At 36.7% G+C, this 21,198-nt stretch overlaps 1 long non-coding RNA gene across 2 annotated transcripts in view; it reads left to right on the top strand.

The window, feature by feature from the left end:
• LOC103879976 overlaps nt 1–17,946 on the top strand; it is a 59,115-nt gene extending 41,169 nt beyond the window's left edge. The window contains exons 4-8 of one of the 2 annotated variants that reach the window (XR_004180025.1): nt 3,372–3,474; nt 3,906–4,045; nt 4,614–4,785; nt 15,035–15,127; nt 16,185–17,946. This is a non-coding gene — a long non-coding RNA (uncharacterized LOC103879976). The remainder of the gene's footprint in view (nt 1–3,371; nt 3,475–3,905; nt 4,046–4,613; nt 4,786–15,034; nt 15,128–16,184) is intronic. The other variant, XR_002518874.2, reaches the window with a different exon arrangement.
• The last annotated feature ends 3,252 nt before the right edge of the window (nt 17,947–21,198 follow it).

The following is a 21,198-nucleotide window of genomic DNA, read 5'->3' as shown; positions in this document are numbered from 1 at the left end:
CAAGTCCCACTATTAGTTAGGCTCATCTCTTCATGTGCTTTTCCATGGATCTTATGATAGTTGTGACTGTGCATTTGTGTTTGTGCTTGTTTAATTATCTTATGCTCCTTCACTAGGGTGTAAATCCGTGAAGGCAAGGACAGTGTTTGTTTGGCTTATTTAGCATCTATATAGTGCCTTGACATAGAGACAATCAGTGATATTTATTGAATGAGTGAGTCAGATTGTTGATTTTTATCACTGAGAAAAAAATTTTAAAAATATTTTAAAGTAAAATTTATAGCTGTAAGTTGTGATCCAAAAATGTTTTTTTCTCAACATATAATATTGTTTGGATGCTTTGTGTCTAAAGGCTTTTAATAATTGCCGACATGTCCTAAGATCATAATTTCAGGAAAACAAAGAGATTTGAGGTGACAGCTCTTGATGTGGCAGCCCTTTAGCCAGCCTCAGTGGTTTAGCTTACTTGCCCTCAGCATGTTACTTTCCCTGATAGTTGATAACCAAATGCAATTTATGAACAATATATTTCTTCCTGAAGAAACGTCTTGTTTGGGAAAATTTACTAGGTATATTAGTCCATTTTCACACTGCTGATAAAGATATCCCCAAGACTGGGTAATTTATAAAGAAAAGAGGTTTAATGGACTCACAGTTCCATGTGGCTGGAGAGGTCTCACAATCATGGTGGAAGGCAAAAGGCACATCTTAAATGGCAGCAGGCAAGAGAGAATGAGAGCCAAGAAAAAGGGGGAAACCCCTTATAAAACCATTACATCTTGTGAGACTTATTCACTACCATGAGAACAGTATGGGGGAAACCGTCCCCATGATTCAGTTATCATCCATCGGGTTCTTTCCACAACATGTGGGAATTATGGAAGATATTATTCAAAATGAGACTTGGGTGGAGACACAGCCAAACCATATCACTAAAGAAAAAAATATACAAAGAATAAGTTGTATTCTGGCTATAGTTTAGTGTAGTGAGGGTAGAAAGAGCATGGGCTTTGGATGAAATAGATCTGGGCTCTTGGTCTCTAGTTAGGGTTGTAAGATATGTAACTCTATCCCTTGCAACAATTCAGACATGCTTATTCTAAAGAAATATTTATTGTTTGAAATACATATTTAACTAGCTATCCTGTATTTTTATTTGCTAAATCTGGCAACCCTATTTCTTGTTCTCCACTTGCCAGAGTTTGGATAGGAATTTTACCTTGAGAGGATTAAGGAGGATACACTATTTGAAATGCTTAGCATAGTGTCAGACACTATGTGCTGACACTTAGTGTTCCAAAAATATTTATTCTTTTTTAGATTCCACATGTAAGTGAGCTCATGTAGTATTTGTTTTTCTGTGTCTGGCTTATTTCACTTAGCATAATGTCCTCCAGGTTCATCCATGTTGTCACAAAAAAGTCAAACTCAAAGAAAGAGTAGAATGGTGGTTACCAGAGGCTGGTGGGGACGGGAGGGGTGATGGAGAAAGGGGAGATGTAGGTCAAAGGCTATAAAGTTTGAATTAGACAGAAGGAATAAGTTTTAGTAACCTATTGTACAGCACAGTGACTATAGTTTGCATATTGCAAAACTGCAAAAGGAGTAGATTTTAAATGTTCTTACCACACAAAAATGATAAGTACATGTGGTAATGGATATGCTAAATAGGTAGATTTAGTCACTCTACAATGCATGTATATATGAAAACATCACATTGTACCTCATATTTATATACAGTTGTCAATTAAAAATGAAATGAGGCCGGGCGCGGTGGCTCAAGCCTGTAATCCCAGCACTTTGGGAGGCCGAGATGGGCGGATCACGAGGTCAGGAGATCGAGACCATCCTGGCTAACACGGTGAAACCCCGTCTCTACTAAGAAATAAAAAAAAAAATAGCCGGGCGAGGTGGCGGGCGCCTGTAGTCCCAGCTACTCGGGAGGCTGAGGCCGGAGAATGGCGTGAACCCGGGAGGCGGAGCTTGCAGTGAGCTGAGATCCGGCCACTGCACTCCAGCCTGGGCTACAGAGCGAGACTCCGTCTCAAAAAAAAAAAAAAAAAAATAAATAAATAAAATAAAATAAAATAAAATAAAATAAAAAAATAAAAATGAAATGAAATAAAAACATTTCAAATGAAAGAATAAAAAGCAGAATTAACAGTATTTAAAAATTTTATACTTATTATTAAAATATGTTAAAATGAAAGTTACTTTTGTTACAATACTAGATTCCATTATTTGTAAACATAGAAGCTGCCATTGTGTGCCATATTATATACCATGTGTTGTTCTAAGAAGCCCTTCACATGTATTATTTTATTCATTTTTTTTCAATGATCCCATCAAATAGATATGACATTGTCTCCACCGTGCGGATGAGACACAAAGAGTTTGGGTCACTGCCGACATCACACCGCTCACGGTGGTGCAGCCTCAGATCCCACTGTCAGACTCTGGAGTCTGCTTCTTCACCACCAAGCCATAATTTCTGTCTGTGACAAGTAAGGTCGGGTCCATTATGGATGAGCATCCTTTCATATTTGACAGGACCACTTCCCTTTAGCCTCTTTGTAACCCTGGGGCATTGGTGATGCTGTCCACCTGGTAAATCAACCACCCCTTTTGCACCCAGAGATGATTTGATTTTATAGAAATCTAAATATACTTTACTAGGTTTACATGTTAACACTAAAAGAAAAAGAATGTTCTCTGTTTGCCTTTTAGTTGAGGCAACCCTTTGGTTTTATAGGCTTGTTTCAGTAAGTAATTATTCCGGTAATGCCAAGGCCTCCTTTATTGAGTCATAAATGCATCCTGGACAACTCAAAATAACAAGTAGGCCTTTTCCTTTGGGCCTAGCAGGCACACTGTTTGGCTAGATGTGAGTTGGCTTGCCTGCCTCTGCAGGTTTCTCTTTCTCTCTGGAAAGCTCCTATGAAACCATGTGAAGGGGGGGAAGAGGATCAGATAATTGGGATCTTTAAGATGGTTATTATGAAAAATGTTCTGGAACCAATTCAAATACCGATCAGAAACCGCATGGTTCTACTAAATCACTTTCAGATGCTATATAAGACACAAAATACAATTATTTCCAGTTTAAAAATATAATGTTCCTTTAAAAAAACACAGCATTTTATTTTATTATTTAAAAAAAAAATCTGCCTTGGCTGGATTTCAGGCCCGTCACAGATGATGTACAGACAGGCTTTGTGCCTTTCCCTTTGGATTCAGGGCCTGTAGACTTCACTGTAATGTATTTTAAAGTTCCTTAAAATGGATATGACAGCTGTTTTCTTTGTGTATTACTGAAATATACAGAGTTCAGAGGCTCCATGGCTACACTTTGGGCATGTATGTCATTACAGGAATGAAAAAAAGATGATGGCCAAATGCTGTATTAAAATCCCATTAGAAACGCCGGGAGAAATTTATGGCCCCAATGTCTTTTATCTGACAGGTATCAGTTCGGTGAGTTTTCTTTCTTGCCCTTTTCTCTCCCTCTCTCCCTCCCTCCCTCCCTTCCTCCCTTCCTTCCTTCCTTCTCTCCTTCCTTCCTTCTCTCCTTCCCTCTCTTACTCTCTCCTTCCCTCCCTTCCTCTCTCCTTCCCTCCAATCCTTCTTCCCTTCTTCCCTCTTTTATTACCCTCCAATTCCGTACTTGATCACAGAATATCTGAGTGTTGTCTTTACTACTGTAAAGGCAGTATTACCAGATTTCTGTCAATATTTGCTCCTCTTCCTTGTTTTGTACATTAGATACCTTGAGCTTCCTTTCCCAGATATTTTTTCTCCAGCTGAGGATTCATTGAGCCCATGATGGTTTGTCTGAGCCATCATTATTGTGATGAGGAATAAGGAGTTAACACACCATGGGATTTCAGGAATGATTTCTGTTACAGCAGTTCCCATGTGATCCATCAGGCTCTGAGCATGAATTTTAATGGGCTCAGAACCACTTCTCTTCCCTGAGGTCACTTGCTTTCAGAGTGAATCTTCCACAGACTGATTGGAACCTGAAGAATTTGCTCTGTCAAGAGAGGTATGGATTTTTGCCTTCAGACCTCTAGGGCATGCTGTCACCCTCTGTGGAACAGTAGGGAAATACCAAATCATTACTTCGTTAAGTATAGAGTTACTTATGGATTAACATGGAAAAACTCAGCCCATAAAGCTGCTACAAGGTCTGACAGTAGGAACAATAGGAACCTGGAGGTCTCATTCTGGTCTGGCTTTGCCACTTACAAGCCGTGTGGTCATGGGCAAGTTGCTTTATCTCTGTAGGTTCAGTTCATTTAATGGTAAAAGGAGGACTGGCTTTGAAATCTCTGATTTTGTGGAACTAACCCAATGGGAGCAGATGGGAAGATGAAATATTGGTGTGAGATAGTGTCACCAAGGATACACAACAGGTTTTTTCCCCAAATGTTATTGGGGAAAAAAGAATAAATAACTCTATACTTCAGGGAACTCAGAGTCACTGATAACACCTCTATTCACTTATCTAATATTTTGTTCATCTCTATTTACCAGCCTAAAAGCCATTTAAGGCCAAGGATGGTGCCACTCACCTCTGTATCCTCACCTCTGTGCCTGTTTGTCATGTGTAGGAAGAAAAGCATAAACCTTAGGTGGTATGGAAAATGAGGAAAGGGGAGGAGAAGGAGAAATCCAAAAGATAGATGGAAAACCATGGGAGCAAATCAAGGCAGGAAATCAGAGAAATCAAAGCCAGAGAGCATCTCAGGAAGAGCTGATGGCTACCAGCATTGAATACCACAGGTAGGCAAAAACATGCTGCAGAAGGGCCGAGCAAAAGGCCCTGCAGCTTGGGAATATCAGTGGTCAGGCTATGGAGACTAGAATAGTTCCTATATTGTTACTTCACCTTGCAACTTAAAAAAAATATATACAGGCTGGGCACAGTGGCTCACACCTATAATCCCAACACTTTGGGAGGCTGAAGCAGGAAGACTGTTTGGGCTCAGGAGCTTGAGACCAGCCTAGACAACATGGTAAAACCCTGTCTCTACAAGAAATATGAAAAAAGTAGCTGGGGGTGCTGGAACATGCCTGTATTCCCAGCTATTAGCGGAACTGAAGTGGGCGAATCACCTGAGTCTGGGAGGTCAAAGCTATAGTGAGCCGTGATCACACCACTGCACTGCAGCCTGGGTGACAGAGTGAGACCCTGTTTCAAAAAACGTAATCTACGTATATATACAGAAATAGGCTTTTATGTTTTCATTTTTATAAATTGGGAAATTTTATCCATATATTTCTCTATATCTTGCTTTTTTACTTTTCAAATGCTGTGAAATTCCTCCACATCATTTAGGAGAGATCTAAACTCTCTAAGTCAGTATTTTCTAAAGCAGTATTTGACAAAATTTGTATATATTCAAGATGTATAACATGATAATGTGTTATACATAAACATTGTGTAATGATTACCACAATCAAAGAGCACATCCATCATCACCCAAAGTTACCATTTGTGTGTGTGTGTGTGTGTGGTGTGCATAATAAGGACACTTAAAATCTGATCTTTCATCGAATTTCAAATAAATAATCAAAAAGTAAAAGCATTATTATCTCTAGAAAACAGGAAGACAGCACTGTCACTTAAGTTTGAATAAACGAAATATTGAAGAAGTTAATTTCACCAAACATTACACAGTAATAGAAGGTAAGTGTCGTGAACCCAAAATATCTGAGAGAGGTCTTATTCAATTTAGAAAGTTTATTTTGCCAAGGTTAAGGATGCACCCGTGACATGATTTCAGAAGGTCCTGACAACATGTGCCCAGGATGGTTGGGGTACAGCTTGCTTTTATACATTTTAGGGAGACATGAGACATCAGTCAATATGTGTAAGATTGGTTCGGTTGGGTAAGGCAGGACAACTTGAGGCGGGGGCTTCCAGGTCATAAATAGACAAGAGACAAAGGTAGCATTCTTTTGAGTCCTTAATCAGCCTTCCACCGAATACACAGTTGAGTCTGGCTCTGTGAATCTGCATTTTTACATAAACAATAGGGCAGAGGAAGTAATCAGATATGTATTTGTCTCAGGTGAGCCTCAGAGGGATGACTTTGATTTCTTTCTGACCTTTGTCCCCAAGGAATTTCCTTGCTGGCAAATTGTGAGGGAGATATGTAGCTTTTTATCTTTGTAGCTATCTTATTAGAAATAAAAAGGGAGGCAGGTTTGCCTGACATATTTCCTAGCTTGACTTTTCCCCTGGCTTAGTGACTTTGGGGTCTTGAGATTTATTTTCCTTTCACAGTGTCAAATCTATACTTCTGATGCGTCTTTTAGTTCCCACTCCCTTTAGACTATATTACACACTTCTTACTGACATGAACGGGGCTGTTCAGTGAACAGGGGCAGAATGGTCCAGTAACTGGCTAAGAGTACATCAAGATCTAGCAGACTGATGTACACACCACCATAGGCTTACTTCCCACGACATCCTTGAATGAAATAAAAGGAAGCATTCAAACTACTTGGTAATAAAGAATTGGAAAAAACAGCAGAAGATTAGAATAAGTAGTAAATGACAAATGAGAAATATGAATACTTGATGACCATTATGTTCAAATGACTATCTCAGCAGAACATTCTGTATCTACAGAAAGGATTGGCTTAAGTAAAGCTATTATGATGGGATTAAATGCTAACTTCAAATTAGAGACCAACTCCAAAACAGAAAAAGAAAATGTTTTTAAGCAGTACCCTTTATATAATCTGGTATCAGTTTTGAGGAATAACAGAGTACATTCTGAGAAAAAAAAAATTGGAAACACCTAAAGGGTAAGGAAATCATGAACCAGAAGTATGGGTTTCTGCATTAAAAATTGTATCAGATTCTTTTTTTGGGTAATAGTTTATAACACTAGTGAGAATAAAGTAGAGTAGATGTTATTTATTAGAGTTTTTATGGAGTATGTGGTTCAGAAATTGCAAAATTATATTTTTAATTTATTTTGAGCATTAATTCCAGTTGGCAGAGATTAAAATATGTTGCAAAGACTGCTTGTAGAAGAACCAAGAAAGGAAGAAGCCAAGGTGTTACAGTTTAGGAAGCAATATGTTTTACATCTCTTTCTTATAAATATTTTCATTGCTTCTCTGAAAGAAAAATAAATTGGAACATTAATGAAATTGGCATGTAAGTCCTTAGTTTGAGAATGTTAGTGAACGCTAAAAAATTGGCAGAATTGAGAGATGAAATTATTTCTCTTCTTTCTCTGGATTTTAGGAGAGATGAGAAGAAGAAAAATTATTTATTTGTTTATTCATTCAGACATTTATTTCTCCATGGTCACATTGGTGCCATAATAAATGTGACACAAAGATGTATAAAGAAAATAGCTATTCTTTATTATTTAAATTATCTTCATCTTAATTTTCTTATCTGTAAAATGGAGATTATAACCACAAATCCTGAGAGTTATTGTGAGCATTAGATGTGATGATCTATGTAAAACAGCACAATGCTTAGTGTATAGGTATGATGTTAATAACAACAATTATTGAGCACTTACTATGTGCTAGGTACTCTGTTAAATTTTTTGTATACATTAATTCATCTGATGCTGATAACAAGCTTATCGTGGATGGAATCATCTTAATCCCATTTTATGGGTGAAGAAACTGTTGTTTAGAGAGTTTAAGTAACTTGTCCAAGTTTGTAAGGAGTTTGGCTGAGGTTCAAACTCAGCCTGAGAGTCTGACTCCATTGCTCATACCTGGGAGCTATTATGGTTATTACTTTAACTACTAGGCTAAGCTGAAATTGCAGCAATAGGAATTTAAATTCAGACATAACGTTCTTAACTATAGAGATTATGGGAAAAATGGAATGGGAGTTTTTAAAGTATGAAAATCCTGAGAGACTTTTAAGCATATCCCAGACGTCAGCTGGGGTCCTACTATCCCTTGGAGACTTAGGTCAATTTGGTTTAAAATTTCAATTTGGTACCAATACAAGTTTAGAGCTACTTCTACGATTTCTGTGAATTCTCAATGGTGTCCTCCTTCAAGTTTTCTTTGTCTTAGATTCATCCTGCATCATCCAGACACAAATTCTACTTTCCCCAAATATGTCATTAGTTTAGTGGTTTTACTGAAGATCTGAGAGGTTATGGGAAAAGTAACATCACACACAATATTACTAATTTCCTGGCCTTATCTTCATTCTTCCTCATTTTACACAAGTGGAAATATGCTTGATAAACTTGCTGATTTCAACCACCTTGTAACCAGGACCCCAGGCAGGATTCTTCCTATTGGCAGATAGGCTGATCATGCCACTGCAGGTGAGGAGACAAACCTCTTCTTCATCATCTAGGTATTCTTCTTAAACCTTGAATTTTCTTTCCATTAACAAAAGAAAAATAAAACCAGAATCATCAAAGCTAATGTAAGTCAATCCTTCACCTAAAATCCTCTTGAAAGGCCAAGAGGTCAAAACTAGAAACAGTAAGATTACGTTAAAAGTTAGAAATGTTAGTCGGTCTTGGCAGCGAACCTGTAATCCCAGCTACCTGGAGGCTGAGGAAGAGAATTGCATGGACCCAGGAGGTGGAGGTTGCAGCGAACCAAGATCGTGACACTGCACTCCAGCCTGGGCAACAAGAGCAAGACTCTATCTCAAAAAAAAAAAAAAAGAAAGAAAAGTCAGAAATGTTTCCAAAGCATTCATTTGTATGGACCACATGGAGGGGGGATTCCTTGCCATCTGATTTCCAGTTGGGTTGGGCCAAAAGGAATCCTTGGCAGGAGATTGGAAAGAGGGAAGAGAACGAGGTCAAGTTGTTTATTTACCTTGGTCTCCTTTTTGGACATTAAGGGATCATGAGGCCAGAAGGCCAGTCAGTCAACTCCAGGGAGAAAATTGGCAGAAGAGAGATCTTTGCAATGCTTTATGCTCCTGTGGATACATAAGCACATGTCAGTATAGCCAACTAAATACATAGCTTCCCTTAGTCTTGACACATGCAAAACTTTTTTTTTTTTTTTAATTCATGTTGAAAGGAATTTTAGAAACTAGTTTCTTCTTTACAAGGGCATTGTCTTTATAATAGGTCCTCTTTCCTGCGGGTGATCTGTATAAAAGCAGTTTGGTACAGAGAGATCTGGGTTCCAATTCAGGCTTGGTATCTACTAATTTAATGAAAGGAAGGTTTACAATAGTCAAATCATGTATTTACCAGTGCAATTCATCATTTAACATATAATTATTGGGTATCTAGTTGTATCAGGCCCTGTGCTAGGCACTGAGAAAACAGCAGTGAACGACAAACTCCCTGCTTTCAGGGTGCTTACATGTCAGTGGGAACAAAAAAATCTGTAATATTCTAAGAGAAAATATAAAGCAGGGCAAGAGGACAAAGCATTATAGGGGAGGGGCCCCGAGATAAGGTGACATGTGAACAGAGATCTAAATAGAATAAGGGAGGGAGCTGTGGAAATTTAGGGGAAGAGTGTCTTAGGCAGAGGGAGCTGCCAGTTCAAAAGCTTTGAGACTGGAGTGTGCTTGGTGTGTTTCAGGAACAGAGCAGAAGCCAGAATGGTGGCTGGAGCTGACTGAGGCAGAAATGGGTCAAAGATGAGATCAGAGAAGTAACCTTACTTTCCTTTTCTAGCAGATTCACCTAATTTTCCTTTCTCTACTGGATTGTTTTGAAGTCTTAAAAGTTTGAGGGCAGTGTTTATAAAGTGACTAATAGAATATTCCTCCTGTGATAAGTCCTGATGATTCTGACATGGGGTAGGGTTCACACCTTGTTTCTACATTTCTCTAGATTCTTTTCCCATCCTTGTAATAGGCCCAGCAAAAATTCATGTTGTTCAAAAAGACAAAGGAATACTTTATTTTTAAGTCATAGCCTGATTTCTAATCAAATGAATTTTTTTTTGGCATGATTAGAAGTGAATTTCTTCAGCTCCAAATTAGTTTCCAGCCTTTCTTTGTTTATTCCATTATGATTTATGTGGCCACGCATGCTTTCTGTAACCTTCCATTATTTCTCTCGATCCATGTTTTGGCTAGGGCAGTCAGTCCTACCCACCATAATATAAAGAACTCTTACAGATTTTTAAGGAAGTTTTTCACTTATAGAAAGTAATAAAAGTATTAATTTCCTTTTCAGATTATTTAAATGGATCATAAAACAGCCTCATTTACTGAGCCTACATTTCCTTGTGTCCCAAATAACCAAGAGAGGGTGTATGGTCTAGGGCACTAAAGCATTTATGCACACTGGTGGTCTGAAAGGTTTAATGTCTCTTCCTGGAGTGATTAATTTAAAGCAGGGCAAGACTGGCTCAGCATTATTATTTCATCTTAAGTGCATCTGGAAATCCAGAGTGAGCCATTGTTTAACTCTGTTGAAGAAAAAGAAATGCATGTTCATAATTCTTACCTATTACTAAAGCAATTCCTCAATTGCTCCTCATACCTAGGAGGCAAATCTCCTATCACCTTGAACAGGAGACAGGAAGTGGCAGAGAAATTTCTGTCTATTGATGAGGCAGGGACTTAGGGAGCAGAGTAATTGGAGTTTAGTGAGGCCTGAGGCTTCTATACTTTTATAAATTGAGCAAAAAACTGAGAATTTATTTATAAAAAAGAATAAATCCCAAGAATTAACAACTAAAACAGTTCACCAATTTTATAAACATCACAAAATCAAGAAAAATAGCATAATATTTTTAATTGATTAACTCCCTAACTTACTACTATGCATTCTTTTTACATTTTTGACTGCATACTCTTTGATGAGACTTTCTTACAAATAAGATTCTGTAATATTTTATACAGAGAGTATATAAAGATATCTTAGTCTTTCCTTTAGCACAGTTGATTGAAATTTACTTTTTATTACTCATAGTTTAGATGACCATAACTATGGCTTACTACAGAGACATATTTGCTGTTTTTTGTACTGCTCCCAGTTTGTGGTCTATCAATATAGGAATTTTGACGGTCCTAGTATTTCTTAGCAGTGGTTTAGGTTCAGAAACATGCTGAGAAAATGAGTTCTCGATTGCATGTATCGATAGAGAAAAACCTGGGATAGGAAAACCTGGGATAGTTCTTGACTGTATGTATTGATGAGGCAAAATCTGGGGTAGATTAGGGTACTGAGTTTCAGGGCATGCTGTACTTTCAGGAATCCTTCACTCTAAAGATTAATGTAGGTAAGCAGTACAGGGGAAAAAGTGCCCCTGACACACACACACACACACACACACACACACACACACACCCCATGTGCACACACAGCTGGGTCTGAGTCCTTTCCTTCCATAAGTAACCTTTCAATGACATTCTGTATTTTTTTTTCACCTATTCAAGCCTGTCTGTGATGTATATTTTAACTTGATCTCATTTAGATAGGATGTTGGCACCCTGTGCTTATGTGTAGTATTTGGTTGGCTACTGGCACTTGGTTGAACATATGGCAAGCACAAGGTTAATCCACTCACTTGGAAATAGTGGCAACTCTTCTTGACATAACTATATCCTATGGAGTTCATTTATATTTTGCTGCGATTTTAGAAATTTGGCTCTACTTAGACCAGAAACGAAATAGTCCACTTCAAACTTTTTTTTTTTTCTTCAGTGAGAGCTTCCAATTGAAATGGAGAAGGAAGAACAGGACATATTTTCTGTAAGAACAAAAATTCCACATGGTGCTTACCCTACCTGTCTGATTTCTCTGTTAGGAATATCAGCTTCACAAGGCAGAGAGTATTTTTCTTATCAGGTATCTTCTTTGTTGCTCTCATGCCCCTTAAGAGAATTTTTACAGACTTTGTTGCCCCTTCCACATTTTTAAGTTGACAACTAAAATGTTTAATCGTAAGTTTATACAGTTTCAAAGGATATAATTTCTCGAACATTTAAATGGGAATTTTAAAAATAAAACTGTCACCTGACTTTTAAATGAGCACTTTTTACAGAAATATTATATCTACTATCATCTATTTTAAAAGCATATAAATATCTTCTTTAAAAATTAGACATTTTTGTAATTCTTTTTTCTCTTTGATATTTTATTTCTATTCCATTTCCTGTTAGACTTTTACACCAATGCAATATATTTTTAAAATTGAATATCTGTTTCTGATACTCAATATTCAATAAAAGGATATAAAATACCCTTTTATATGCCTATACAACCAAAATTTTAAAATTTCCATTCTCTGTTTTTTCACTATCTCCATAGTCAGAACTTTATGTCTAAATTTAGATTCCTTTTGCTACATTTTTAGCTCTGCCTACTAGTTGTAATAAAAATTTTCTATGGTCCTAGAGTTTGAAGACCTACAATTTTCTTCTGTATTATCATAACAGTTATTTATCATATGCAAGTGATCAAAAATATACACAAATCATATTTTTTAAATATCAAAAATAAAATTGTATTGGAGATGCTTTTCTTAGTATGATACGTGGTCAGGATTTATGGTGCTTTGATTAAATGAGGTGACACAAATATTTCAAATTGTTCCTTTGTTTCACATCTCAGAGATTATTACATCGCAAGACAATGCATACCTCCAACAGGGATGATAAAGTGAATGGGAGGGAAAGGGTTATGAAGAGTTCATGGGAGGCACCTAGGCAGACTACTTTTAGGAAAGAGTGGATGTGGAAGCTAAGTATCTGGAAATTGATTTCCTTAGAACGGTTTGTGTTTGCATGTCTTCTGAAAGGTTTTATGTGCTCCCAGGAGTAAGTATACCTGTTTGAAGAAGCTGCTCAATATAGTTCTTAAAATAATCTAGAAACATTTTGCCCCAGCATAGTAAGAAATGAGAGTACAGCCAGAAATGAGAGTGGAAATGATTAGAGAGACCTCTTTGAGGCGTTGGTAGTGGGTAGGAGCACAGTGGAAGGGGCTCTTTTTAGATGTACTTTAATCATCAGGAATTCTGATACAATTATATTTTGACTATGATATATAAACTTCATTTGATTACTTTTGTCAAATATTTTTTGCTCTTCACAAAGTAAATGTCTTTTTTAAAACTTTTTAACTGGCAAATAATAATTGCATCTATTTAGGGGGTACATTGTGATGTTTTGATACATGTTTACATTGTGGAACAATTTAGTCAATCTACTTAAATTTAGTGAAAATAACTTAAGCTATTAATCTCAGCTTTGGTGGCCTCTCCTAATTTATGCTTACACAGGAGGCCGTATTCATTGTGAAATGTCACAGACTCTCACAAACAAGAGAAGAAAATATGGAGAAGCCCCTCAAACAAAATACACTAGGTTAATTCATACTGACAAATGTGACACACTTAAAATCGTTCCTAACATCAGTTCACGATTTACTTCAAAAGTTCTTAATATTTGAAAATGCTCAATAATTTAAATTATTTCAATGTATATAGCAAATAAACCCTGCTATTAAAACAAAAGAATCAGGTGCATTTCAGAAGGGTGAAAAATAGCAAGATCTTACTGTAAATCAACTGTTTGTTTTCAATTATTTGGCATAAGATCTTACATATTTTTAACCCATGTTTTAATTATCTTAGATACCCTGTTGCAAAAGTTCTGAAACATTGTGAGGAAATGTTCTTGTAGCACTTTGGCAATGGGAGCCTCACTTCACTCTGTTACGTGATGTCCCATCCAGGTTTCAGTTAAACCTGGAAACACCTTTGTCCTGAGGTGAAGCAGTAAGTCTTGCTTAAGCAAAGCTAGTGAAATCAGAGCCTGGTCCAAGGCTCAGAAGTGTTTGTGGGGAAAAGCGAACACTTTTTGTGGGAGAAGGAACCAAAGGAGAAGAGAGGAGGAGGAAGAAATTGAAAAAGAAGGAGAAGAGAAGAGGAAAAGAGAAAGAGATATTGAGAGAAAGAAAAACAGAGAGCTGTGTGTGATTGGATGCCATGACTCCTCAGTCCTAGTGCTAATGCTGTTGTTACCTAACTCTATTTAGGGAACTTTCCAAAACACAGAGAAGCTTTGTGGGCCTGGCTTTCAGAACTTATGCAACAATTGTTTTGGGAGCACACTGAAAATTTTACAAGAGGACTGAGTTCTCAAGAAACTGACAATGTGACTAAAAGATCAAAGGTTTGGTGCAGTGGGATGAAGTTTCAGGAAGCCTTTCCAATTGTGAAGACTTTCTTTCCTGTTATGGCAGTTAAGACATGTGAAAATAGTAGTTGGAGACACCTATAAGCAGCTTTCTTCTTAGTTCACATGTTCCATGAATGTCAGTGCCCTCCAAACCCATGAGAACAAAGCAGGCAACCAGGATGATTACTGCCAAATCATTGATAAAAAGAGAGAGAAGTACAGAGATACACAGTGATTGTGGGTTGCCAAAAAGTTGCATGGTCAGTTTGACAACTGTTATTGCCTTCAGGTTGACAAACTGCAAAAGCAGCATTGCTGTGTGTGGGTGGGGAGGGAGGAGGAATTGCATGAGTAAGAATGAGATGAGCAATAGTTAGGTGGGGTGGAACTATAATCTTAACAGTTATTGGAGGCTCTGATGTATTTATCAAACCAAAAGATGATCTAAAAGCCATACAATCAGACTTACATTAGGGCAGTCTGTGATAAGCCAAAGTTAATAAAGTTAATATAGTGTGTTGTTTTTGAAAATATAGCATGATAATTAATAGCAACTCCTTTTTTTATACTTGCTTGGTTAACAGGAGGAAATGTAGATAAAGTAAATATTTTTGAACAATCTTTAATAACCAGGAGATGCTTAATATTTATTTAGAAATCCCCAACATTTTATAAATCATTGTTTTGGCTGCTGGGACAAACTCAGAATATGGAACCCACAGAAACCTTTCAATTACACCAAGGCTTTCCAGTTAATTGCTACTGCACTGAAGAGCAGTCTTCACAACTATACCTAGAACTAATTAGGCCAGGAAGGCAAGGTGTTGGTATGTGTTTTTATTATAGTTAAACTTACCTGGATTTAAAAGGCATTAACTATCTTCTGATTTCTTCCTTTTTCTTCAATTGTACAAGAGTGTTTCAATTGGATATTGCAACTGAAGACATTCACTCTGCATTGATCACCTATGGAGTGATCAACTTTCAACTCTTTGAAGTTTCCTAAATGTAAGCCTTCTTCTTAAATATCCTTAAAGCAGCATTTTTAAGCCTGTAAAGATCCATGAGCCCAAGAATCCCTGCCTGAAGTACTTTTGGCTTCAGTCATCCAGTTTCACTCTTCCCATTGTTCAGTTACCCAGATAACAATTAACCAGATCCTGGTTTTTCTCTCATGCCTTGTGGCTAACCGAATTGATAAAAATGAAAATGAAAATTGTTTATACAGAAATTCATTCTGCTACTACAACTCTCCTTTCCATCACAGTTTTAGAAGCTTGACCGTGATACGCAAAGTGCATTCTGAGGATGACTAACTAGTCATAGTTGAAAGGGTTTGGATAACAAAATAGCAGAATAGGACGGGGCCAGGTAATAGTCCTCATCTAAATTTGACTCTAAGGAACACCAGCACTATTATCAACTCCCACTGCGGTTAAATTAAGATGCTTTTTCCAGAAGGAGTGAACATTCAGACATAGTAAATTTATAGGATCAGCTTCCAAAAGTGACATGTGTTTCTCCTGGATTATTCTACTCAGAATTCTAATTAGAAACAATGCTGATGAACCCCAGAACACAGTTTCTGGGAGAATCTTCTATTATCCTGACTAATTTCATGAACTTAGAGAAAACAGAAGAAGCTTATAATTAATTACGGCCAATTATGCAAAGCTAAACCTCTGATGAGCTGTATCTATAAAAAGATATGAGACTGACTTTATTTTTTCTTTTCTGGAAAGAAAGAGGCACTCTGAATTCAAAGGCTGTTTGAATGAACTGTCTGCTTCAGCACTGCCTTGTAGATATAGTCCATTCAAATAAAAGACAATATATATCTGACTGAATTTTGTAAGCACATTAAGACATTTATTATAAAAAGATTTAAGAAGAAAATAATGACCACAGTTCTTCAGAAAACATGCGTATGAATGTGACAAAACACTGTGGTGTTGCAAACTCAAGATAAAATGGAGTGAATGAGAAAACAAATTTCCCTACAGTTAAGTTGTATCACAATGTTTATTTATCTTGAATTCACCCATCTTTATCCCATTTCTACCAGTGCTGCTCTGGCCAAGACACCTTGCTGAAATCTCCACTTCCACTTGTGCACCCTGCCAAGCCACTCTCTACACAGCTGCCAGAGTGATTACAAAAATAACGTGGGATTATGCTACCCCTGCTTATCTAAAATTTGTTGAAATGCCCATTGCACTTTGAATAAAATACAGATTCCTCTCAGATCTCATTTCTTATCATGTCTTTGTCAGTCTTTATGTTCCAGCCTCACTGACCTTCTTTCTGTTCCTGTAAAATATTCCTGCCTCAAGGCCATAGGTCTACGACCTGAAGTTCTCTTTTTCCTATATGTGACCAAGCTCTCTCTTAGCCATCAGGGCTCATTTAAGCTCTTTCCGTTCTTTCTAGGCATCTTATCAAAATCAACCTGTGTATTATTCATTTATCACATAATCTTGTTTTATTTTCCTCATAGCACTCTCACTTTCTGAAATTATCTTTGTTTATATGTTTAATGCCCTTCTTTTCCACTAGAATAGAAGAAACTCAAAGATCAAGAAACTTGTCTGGCCTTTTCACTGTTAAATTGCCAGGATTTTGAACAGTGCCTAACATACAGTAAGGGCTCAACAAATAAATAAATGTTCAGCTCCCTTGGCTGTCTCTGCAGTGATCAAGAATATTTTGGTGTCTCTCAAAAGAAGTATATGCTTATAGTAGTCTCTGTAGTTCTTGGGTTTGAGTTGTGGAATTACGTGTAGGTGAAACAAAATTATAATGAAAACCTTTGTTTTTAAACCCTTTTGAGTAGAGTCTCATAGAACTTCATTTTATAGACAAGTAGGGTCAGGGATTTGGGAAATGGGGAATTAAATTAGTATTTTTGAATGCTTATTATGTTTTAGACACTGTGATAAGCATTTGATATATGTAAAGGCAATGTTCAGTCTTCTAAATTGAATTCCATATGACTTAGACTATTCAGGGGGATGGGCTAGTGATCAAGACTGTATGAAGTCAGGGGTAGCTAGATAGAATTAGGGATAGCAAAGGGACAGATGGTAAGATTATGGGGGTATGATATTGTAGGATATTGTAGAAAAAGTGTGAGCTTCAAATCAGGTCTGAGTTCAAATCCTAATCTGCCACTTTTACTAGTTGTGTGACCTTGCGTAAGGTACTTACAACTTTAGTGTGGCTCATTTTTCTTATTTATAAGAATAGAGAGCAAACAGCATTTACAAATGATTAATTCACAGTGTTGTGAAGATTTAATGACGTAATATTTAAATATGTAAAATAACTAGGCCTATTGCCTTTCACATAATAGATGCTTAATAAGTGACAAGTTATTATGACATACATTATTAATTATCTACCCAATAGCTATACTTCCTTTTTTCTTGACAATGGAGCCTTAATTTTGTTCAGAGTAGTAATATCTAGTCCAAATGATGGGTCATGTTTGATGTAAGACAATCATAAGCAATCTGTTTCCCACTTTCCCTGCTCCCTTTGCAACTATAGGTGGTCACGTGATCCAATGATCCAATTTCAGTTGACAAAACTAATAGGAAATCCACTGTGTGTGTGTGTGTGTGTACGTTCATGTGTGTGCATGCACCTAAGTGAGGGGAGAGGAGCGTCTGGAGAAGTTTTTCTTTTCTTAAAAAGAAAAATATTTTAATAATACAATTTAGCACTTGAGCTACATTTGTTTTTGAATGGTTTTTAAATTAATATTATTATTTCGAGACTGGATTTTCTTCTGACACCCATCTGTAGTGCAGAGGCATGATCATGGTTCACTGCAGCCTCCATCTTCCTGGCTCAAGTGATGTTCCCAGCTCAGCCTCCCAAGTAGCTGGGACTGCAGGCATGCACCACCATGCCTGGCTACTTTTTCTATTTTTTGTAGAGATGAGGTCTCACTATGTTGCCCAGGCTGGTCTTGAACTCCTGGGCTCAAGCAATCCTCCCTCCTTGGCCTCCCAGTGTTGGGATTGCAGGCATGAGACACCACACCCAGAAAATTATTATTTTTAATTGACTAGTAACAATTGTACATATTTAGGAGTACAGAGTGATATTTTGATACATGTGTACAATGTGTAGTGAACAAATCAGGGTAATTAGCATATCTATTATCTCAAACATTTATCATTTTTGTTTTGTATTGGGAACATTCAAGATCTTCTCTTCTAGCTATTTGAAAATATACAATAAATATTGTTAACTATAGTTATCCTACAGGGCTATGGAACACTAGAACTTATTCCTCCCATCTAGCTGTAATTTTGTATCCATTAACTGTCCTCTTCCTGTCCTCCACTCCCCACTACCTTGCCAGTCTTTTAGTAACCACAATTCTACTCTTCTATGAACTCAAGGTTTTTAGCTCCCACATATGAGTGAGAACATGTGGTATATGTATTTCCGTACATGACTTATTTCACTTAACATAATGTCTGGGTTTATCCATGTTGCCACAAATGACAGGATCAGGATTTCTTTCTTTGTTTTTTTTTTTTTTTTTTGGTGGCTGAATAGTATTCCATTTTGTATATACCACATTTTCTGTATACATTTATCTGTTGATGGATGCGTGTTGATTCCATACTTTGGCTGTTGTGAACAGTGCTGCCATAAATACAAGGTATCTCTTTAATGTATTCATTTCTTTTCCTTTGGATAAATACCAGTAGTGAGATTGCTGGATCCTATGGTAGCTCTGTTTTTAGTTTTTTGAGGAACCGCCATACTGTTTTCCATAATGGCTATACTAATTTACATTCTCACCAACAGTGTATGAGCATTCTCCTTTCTTCCCATCCTTGTCAGCAAGACTGTTTGTCTTTTTCATAATAGCTATTCTGACTTCTGGGGAAGCGTTTGTATTTCTGATATTAAGACAGAAGTTGGTGATCCTGTTGATTATCCCTTTCCTGCTGACATGAATGTGGAAGCAATGGTTTGTGATCAAGGAGTCATCTTGCAACCTTGAGAGAAAGCTTTGCAATTTTTGAACCACTGAAGCAATGCCAGGAGAAGCCACTTATTTGCAGACATCCCATGTTTACTTAAGCACTGTTAGGTTGCTGGCTACTGAAAGCATTTCTAACTGATGTAGGTGTGTGTTTATTTGTTTGAATGTGTGTGTGCTCACACATATGTAGGTGGGTAGAGCATTTAAATATAATGGCAGTGAGATATACATTACTTGCACCAAAATTACCTGGTTCAGTGTCACCTAAATTTTTACCAAGTAAAAGCAGGGATAAGTGCCACTTTATTTAAGGTCACTTCACACATGACAGAGGTTAAGGATCTGGATTTTGAATTTCATGAATTAAATCTGATGCTCAGGATACCAGTCCTTCCAACATATTTGCTATATTTTATTGTGGAAAGGAATAGCATTTGTATTTATCAAAAGCCAAGTTTAAAAAGAAATTTGCTTTTCATTTTTGAAATGCAAAAATGAAATGTATTCTATACATATTTTTGGATATTGAGTAAAAAGCAAACAACATAAAAAAAAGCCATGTTAAAAAATCTTATTTTAGACTTTTACAATTTAAAGTGTGTATGAGAAAATGGCTTAAAATAAAACATACTTCAATTAAAATGTTTTACTCTGTCATGTAATATATAAAACATATTATGATATATAAAACATATTCTTAGAAGCCAGAATTCTAAAATAATACTATAATCAAATAGTTTTTGAAAGTTTATATGGAACCACAGAAGACCCTGAATAGAAAAGCAGTTTTGAACAAAAAGAACAAACCTGGAGGCATCACATGTCCTGACTCCAAAATATACTGACAAGCCATAGTAACCAAAACAGAAAGATTCTGGCATAAAAACAGACACACAGACTAATGAAATTGAATGAAGGACCCAGATATAAAATCACACATTTATAGCCACTGATTTTCAACAAAGGTGCCAAGAACACACAATGGGGAAAGGACAGTCTCTTCAAAAAATGGTGCTGGGAAATCTGGATATCCACATGTAGAAGAATGAAATTACACCTCTCTCTCTCACCATATAAAAAATCAACTCAAAATAGATTAAAGACTTAAATGTAAGACCTGAAACTATGAAACTATTAGGAGAAAACATAGGGGAAAAGGTCTATGGCATTGGTCTGGGCAATTATCTTTTTTGGATATGACCCCCAAAACACTGACAACAAAAGTAAAAATAGACAAATGAGATTACCTCAAACTAAAAAGTTTCTGCACAGCAATGAAAACAGTCAATGGACTGAAGAAACAGCCTACAGAATAGAATAAAATACTTGCAGACTATACATCCAATAAGGGGTTAATAACTAAAATATGTAAGGAACTGAAGTTACTTATGAAGCAAGAAAATGAATAATCTGATTTAAAGATGGGCAAAGGACCTGAATAGACACTTCTCAAAATAAGACATACAAATAGCTGTCAGATATATGAACAAATGGTCAACATCACTAATCATCAGGGAAATGCAAATTTAAACACAGTAAGATATCACTTCACCCTTGTGAGAATGGCTATTAAAATGAATAAAGATAACAAGTGTTTTCAAGGATGTAGAGAAAAGAGAACACTCACATATCATTGGTGGGAATGTATGAAAAATGGTATAGAGGTTCCTCGAAAGAAAAGAAAAAAGAACTACCATATGATCTAGCAATCCCACTACTGAATACGCATCTAAAGGAAATGAAATCAGCTTATTCACAATAGCCAAAACATAGGATCAATCTGAGTGTCCATCAACAGATAAATGGATAAAGAAAATGTGGTATATATTCACAAATGGAATACGACTCAGCCATAAAAAATGAATTCCTATCATTTGCAACAAGATAGAAGGACCTGGAGGATGCTATGTTAAGTGAAATAAGCCAGGCACAGAAAGTTAAATACCACATAATCTCACTCATATGGAATCTAAAAAAGGAACTCATAAAAGTAGAGAGTAGAATGGTAGTTACCAGGGGCAGGGGTGGTTGGAGGGTGGTAGGAAAATGTTGGTCAAAGGATACAGAATTT

The sequence above is a fragment of the Papio anubis genome, chromosome 1 (assembly GCF_008728515.1).
Source record: "Papio anubis isolate 15944 chromosome 1, Panubis1.0, whole genome shotgun sequence".
Classification (NCBI taxonomy): domain Eukaryota; kingdom Metazoa; phylum Chordata; class Mammalia; order Primates; family Cercopithecidae; genus Papio; species Papio anubis.
The sequence above is the reverse complement of the archived record's forward strand: the minus strand, read 5'-3'. Positions and strand labels throughout refer to the sequence as shown.